The following is a 6,734-nucleotide window of genomic DNA, read 5'->3' as shown; positions in this document are numbered from 1 at the left end:
TAAATGATTGGAAGCCTCCAAATAAGCTGTCAATAACGTCATTTAGTCGGACACTGAATTTATCTTCAAATTTAACTCGGATCAAGTCCACCCCTCAAATCCTTAAGATCCATAGTGTCATAGATGGAAACTCTTCTTTTGATATTGCTAATTTTTGGGACTTTATATCGCTCGTGTAACAATCGGGCTTTCTCACTAATGATCATTTTTACTCTATGACGAATTTTTCTTATTCCTCCTTCAACCATTGGTTTCTTCTTAGTGTTTTCCAGATTATCACCCTCACTGTTTACCACATCAACTCTACTACAATTTGGAATTTCAGTTGCTGCAAAAACATTAAATGTTACCTCCTCATTCTGCACTCGCAACTTCAATTCCCCTTTTTGTACATCAATTAAAGCTCTCTTGGTAGCTAGAAATGGCCTTCCAAGAATTATTGGGATATTAGTATCTTCCTCCACGTCCAACACTATGAAGTATGCAAGGAATATAAATTTATCCACTTTCACCAATACATCCTCAATAATACCTATTGGGTGCTTCACTGAACGATCCACCATTTGTAAGGACACGATAGTAGGGTGAGCTTTTCCCAATTTCAATTTTCTATAGATTGATAGAGGCATCAGATTCACACTTGCCCTTAAATCACATAATTCATTCTCAAAACCACATTCCCTATAGTACAAGGAATGGTAAAACTACCCGGATCTTTAAGCTTGGGAGGTAGTTTCTTTTGGAGTATTGCGCTACAATCCTCAGTAAGGGCCACTATCTCATAGACCTCCAATTTCCTTTTCTTCGACAAGATTTCCTTCATGAACTTCACATAACTCGGCATTTGTTCTAAAGCTTCTGCAAAGGGAATATTGATGTGAAGTTTTCAAAAAATATCTAAGAACTTTGAAAACTGCTTGTCAAACATCATCTTTTTCAGCCTCTGAGGATATGGGATTTTAATGTGGTGATCAATACTTATCTCTGGCTGCTTCTTCTCAAGGTTATCATTGACCTCTTCATCCACCTTATTCTTCTTTTCATCAACCACTTTTGGTAACGGAATAGACTTCTTGACTGGCTATTCTAACTCCTTACCACTCCTCAAGGATATTACATTGCATTACTCCTTTGGGTTCACCACAGTATTACTAGGCAAAGTCCCTTGGGGCCGGTTATCCAACACACTTGCCGATTGACCTACTTGACTCTCTAGATTTCTGATGAGGCTCTCATTTCAGTCATAAACTGAGTGTTGGTTAAGGTTAACCATGCAGCTTGTAATTCATTAGCCTTCTCTAGAGAAACTGGTGGTTGTGACATTTCTTGAGGTGGAGCTTGAGAAAGGGGTTGTTGAACTTGTTGTTGAGGGCCTTGATTATTTCTCCATAAAAAATTAGGATGATTGCTCCACCCTGGATTGTAAGTGGTGGAGAAAGGGTTGTTGGCTTGCCTATTAGAAATTCCCATCATATTCACTTGCTCCATAGGGATAGCATTATTCACCTCTGTTGCCATACATTGCTCAAATTGGTGAGAACCTCCACACCTTTCACACATCATCTGCATCTACATTGCTTGAGCTGAAATATTGTTTTTCTGCAACTGCTTAGTTAAAGTGGCAACTTAAGCAGTTAGTGTTGTGATAACATCTAGTTCATGAATCCCAGCTACTTTTCTGTTACTATTAGCTTGCTCATCATCCTATTGGCAGTTATTCGTGGCCATTAGCACTCTTTCCCATGAATGCGCCTCCTGCTGCAGCATCTATGATGGTGTGTGTAGTATTGCACAACCCGTTATAGAAATTGTGGACCAACTTCCACTTCTCAATGTCGCGATGGGGACACTTTCTCAACAATTCTTTAAACCTCTCACATGCGTCATATAATGATTCCCCATCATTCTAGAAGAAGTTATTGATCTCTCCTCTCGACCTTGTAGCCTTTGATGGAGGAAAGAACTTTGCGAGAAACTTCTGTGCTAGCTCTTCCCAAGTGCTAATAGAGTTGGTCTGCAACGAGTTTAACCAACTATTGGTTCTTTCCCTCAGTGAGAATGGGAACAACGTCAATCTGATAGAATCGTCACTCACCTCATTCATATTGAAAGTTGCACACAGCTTTAGGAAATTACCTATGTGCATGTTTGGATCCTCCATAGGTAATCCACCAAACTGAATGGTGGACTGGACCATTTCTAATACTGTCTGCTTGATCTCAAAATTATTAGCGGCAACTGTGGGGTGTCTGATGCATGAATGCACTCCCGTAATAGTTGGGAGTACATAATCTCTTAAAGTTCTTGCCCCTTGTTCAGTAAGGACCTCAGCAGCAGCTGCCCCTTCGACATTGTTGGCGGCATTATTTACTGCATTCCCTTAGTGTGTAGCCATCCTTGCCTCCAGCCTCTTATTCTTCCAGTTCTGTCTACAAGTTCCCTCACTCTCAGGATTCACCGGTAATATCTCTGTTGTTTTACCTTGTCGCATAAACCAAAACTACCTAAGATAAAAGGATTCAGACACAAACCAACTTAGAATTATAAAAAAGAAAAACAACCAAATGAGAACAGAAATTAATTATTTTGATATCAATAAAACAATCCCCGGCAATGGCACCAAAAACTTGTTGCGATAATTTCAATGTGCAAGTATAGACAAGTAATAATAGAGATAAGTAGAGTATCATCCCACAAAGATTGTTTATTAACTACCAATAATTGATTTCCTAATTCTATTTATCCAATAAATTCTAGGTTCAAGAATATCAAAAACAAAAACAAGAATTAACAAAACTTACAATTAACTAATAACATAAAAAAATAAAAGCAAACTTAATTCAATGGATGAAAACCTAGGGTATGTAATTTCATCATCTATCCACTTTATTACTTCATCAATAAAATTTCACTATTCTTTCTCTTATTGTGATAGCGGATTTACTAATACAATCTATATTCTTATTAGGATATATATTTCTCTCAACCTATATGTGAATCTTCTACATCTCTGTGATAAATTCCAACATAAGGCAAGCATTAAGAATAGAAATCCTAAAAGCTACACAAATCATATAGGTACTCTCGTCCTATATTCAAATCTATGTCTATTCAACTATAACATATTTAACTCTCACCTCTCAGATTTTGAATTAAATTCATAAGCAATGCAAATAATGACATCAAATTACTCACATTCATTAAGCACAAATTAAATAGATCACAATAAGGAAGAAGAAATCATAGAAATTGCATTAACTAATAATAAAGTATCAAGAGACTACATTAAAACCCTAGAAAATAAAATTAGTTCATAATTAAATCCATAACATCCTTTGATTCAGAAAATAACATAGAAAAAGAAATCAAAGAAGAAAAACTTATGGTGAATCCCTCAATCTTGATCTCCAAGTTCCTCTTGTTCTCAAGCGGCCAGAAGCACATTTTAATCGCTGATAATGATGTTTTTATAATAACCCTAGTGATTCCCAGTGAAAAGACCATTTTGCCCTCATAAAAATAAAATTTTTGTATGTTGTACGAACTCAAGCGTCAGGGCCCAACCATCAAGCGCCGCGACCCTAGCACGATAAGCCCAAAACCAATTCGCCTCTGACTTCGACAACGCCGCGACACACCTCCAAGGGCAGTGAATCCACCATTTCCAAAAAATGACCGTCTCCATTTGTCCTCGCGCCACAGCTCATCATGCAAGTGTCGCGGCTCAAAATGCTTTTTTCACATAATTCAACATTTTTCAATGTCATATTGCATTTCATCATCTTCTGAAGTTCCCGAGTTTTCTTGACATAATGACTTTGACATAGCAGACATATTTATCATTATTTTAGCTCGCTTTTCATTTAGTCTAGTTTTGTGTTGTGTTTTAGGTAGTTTTTATTAAGTGTCTCTATTGTTTAGTGTGATATTATGCTTGTTTTTGTTTGTTTTCAGGTTTTAGTTTATAAATAAAGGAAAAGAAATATTGGAGAAAATTGGCAGAAAAATGATGAAAATTTGGCTTTTTGGTGTTGATTCTGTGAAAAGATGAATCCTCAAGCAATTTTATGGCTTCGGTGAATTTTCGAGACCAAAAGCACAAAAATTGAAGAAGTTGTTAAGGGTCGCGACGCTACGATGCTAAGCCGCGGCCAGGTCCAAGGCAGAAAGCTTGTTTTCCAAGGTTTGACATGGGCTGGGGTGCAGGAATAGAGGGTCGCAGCATTGAAGGATTTGTCTACCCATAAAATATACACGGTTCGTGACACTTGAAGTGTTGGGCCGCAACCCACCTGACGTCCACACGAAGCCCAAATTGACATGGGTCGCAACACTTGAAGTGCTGGGCCGCGACCCGCATTGCTTCTGAAGAAAAAATATAGGTTTTTATCCTAATTCGAGAGGAGAGTTGGAAGACAGCAGAGAAGGGAGGAAGAAAACGCAAATGAGCCATTCCGTGGAAGATTAGATCGGTACTAGAGTTCTTTTTCTCTTTTTCTTTGTCTTTCTTTATGTTAATCCTTAGTATTATGGATTTCACAATTATGTTTATGGTCTAATTTCATTATTAGGGTTTCTAATTGACTCTCTTGAAACTCTATTATGATTTAATACATTTGTCTATTTCTTCTTCATCTAAAATTTACTCATTTGTGTGTATTGTGTATGTGATTGACTGGGCACCTTTTACATACGATTTATGAATTTGAATCAAAATCTGAAAAGTGAAATTTGAATATGCTAAAATTGAGTAGATGTAGATTTCAATATAGAACGAGAGTATCAAATTGGTCTATGTGATTTAGGGTTGTACTTATTGCTTCGTATTGTTTGAATTGACCATAGAAATATCGGGAATTCACATTAGGTCAAGTTTTCTATTTCTTAATCCGAATAATTAATACTTTTGTATGCCTATCATTTTAGTGAGAAGATTTTAATGGGAAATTGCATTAAAGAGTAATAGAGTGGAAAGTAGAGAAGATTAGAATTCCTAATTGTTCTCATTCGTGAATTTCATTATTGTGTTCTTGTTGTTAATTTATTTGTGCACTTTACATTTATTTATGCTTTCTTGATTTTAAATTTTACAAATCCAATTTTCGTTAGCCAAATAGAAATCAAGAATTAATTAATTGGTAATTGATAAATGAGTCTTCGTGGGACGATACTGGGTCTTATCAAGATTTATTACAAATTGCGACTGTGTGCACTTGCATAGCTTTAATTTTCGCAACAAGTTTTTGGCATCGTTGCCGGGGACTAAAAAATTATCAATATCAAAGTAATTAATTTTAAATCTAATTTGGTTGTTCTTTGAATTGTTTCTAACTTTTTTTGCATGCATTCTTGACCATTTTTTTCAAGTAATTTTGTTATATACATAGCAGAAGAGGAGCAGTTATCCTTGTTCCTATTAATCCTGAGATTAAGAAAGCGTGCAGGTAGAATCGTAGAAACAAAAGAGCTACTGGTCCAACTGTGGTTATGGCAAATCCTCAAAACAATGATTGGTTAAATGGAGGGGTGCCAGAAGTGGTGCTAGGACGAGCTCAGAATCCCGCTGTGAGAAGCTTACAGGATTATGTACTCCAAACTATTACGGGAGTGCAAACATGTATAAGACCATCGGCTGTGGAGGCTAATAACTTTGAGATTAAGCCGACGATTTTACAAATGGTGCAATCCACCGTGCAATTTGGTGCTTACCTTCAGAAGACCCTCACATGCATCTAGCTAATTTTCTGGAGCTATGTGCAACATTCAAGTATAATGGGATGAGCGACGATGCAATCATGTTGAGGCTATTCCCTTTTTTTTTTGCGGGAAAGAGCTAAAAGTTGGTTGAACTCCCTTCAATCCAATTCTATAAATACTTAGGAGGATTTGGCTCAAAAATTCCTTGCCAAGTTCTTTCCTCCATCAAAGGCTGCTAAATTAAGGGGGGAGATCAATAATTTTTACCAGCTTGAGAGGGAATCTTTATATGACTCTTGGGAGAGGTTCAAGGAACTGTTGAGAAAGTTTCCTCATCACGACATTGAAAATTGGATGTTGTTCCACAACTTTTACAATGGATTGTGTGGTACTACTCGTACCATAATTGATGTCGCAGTCGGAGGGGCATTTATGAGTAAAAGTATCAACAATGCATATGAGTTATTGGAAGATATGACTACAAACAACCATCAATGGTCTGATGAGCATGCAACTAGTAACAGAAAGGTAGTTTGGGTTCATGAATTAGATGCAATCACTGCTTTGACTGCTAAAGTTGCGACATTGACTAGGAAATTGCAGCAGAATACAATATCAGCCAATGCCATTCAGCTACAGACAGGGTGTGAAATTTGTGGTGGACCTCATCAATTTGAGCAGTGTACGACAACAAAGTTCAATAACACCATCCTTATGGAGCAAGTCAACTTGATGAGTAATATTAGTAGGCAAGCCAACAACCCTTTCTCCAACACTTACAACCCAGGGTGGAGGAATCACCCTAATTTTTCATGGAAAAATAATCAAGGCCCTCAACAACAATTTCAGCAGCCCGTTTCTCAATCTCCATCTTGAGAAATGTCACAACCACCAGTTTCTCAAGAGAAGATAAATGAATTACAAGCTGCACTATTGACTTTAACCAACTCCCAAGCTCAGTTTATGACTGAAACTTGGTCATCCATCAGAAATCTTGAAATGCAAATGGGTCAATTGAAAAATATGTTACAAAGTAA

At 37.0% G+C, this 6,734-nt stretch overlaps 2 non-coding genes across 2 annotated transcripts; one reads left to right on the top strand and one right to left on the bottom strand.

Moving 5' to 3' along the window:
- The first annotated feature begins 1,832 nt into the window (after positions 1 to 1,832).
- On the top strand, positions 1,833 to 1,939 carry LOC133820729 (small nucleolar RNA R71). Its single transcript, XR_009887129.1, has one exon. It is a non-coding gene; the product is annotated as a small nucleolar RNA R71 (small nucleolar RNA).
- A 3,995-nt stretch (positions 1,940 to 5,934) lies between these two features.
- On the bottom strand, positions 5,935 to 6,041 carry LOC133820117 (small nucleolar RNA R71). The gene has a single exon (XR_009886550.1). It is a non-coding gene; the product is annotated as a small nucleolar RNA R71 (small nucleolar RNA).
- Positions 6,042 to 6,734: the final 693 nt, after the last annotated feature.

The sequence above is a fragment of the Humulus lupulus genome, chromosome 2 (genome assembly GCF_963169125.1).
Source record: "Humulus lupulus chromosome 2, drHumLupu1.1, whole genome shotgun sequence".
NCBI lineage: Eukaryota > Viridiplantae > Streptophyta > Magnoliopsida > Rosales > Cannabaceae > Humulus > Humulus lupulus.
The sequence above is the reverse complement of the archived record's forward strand: the minus strand, read 5'-3'. Positions and strand labels throughout refer to the sequence as shown.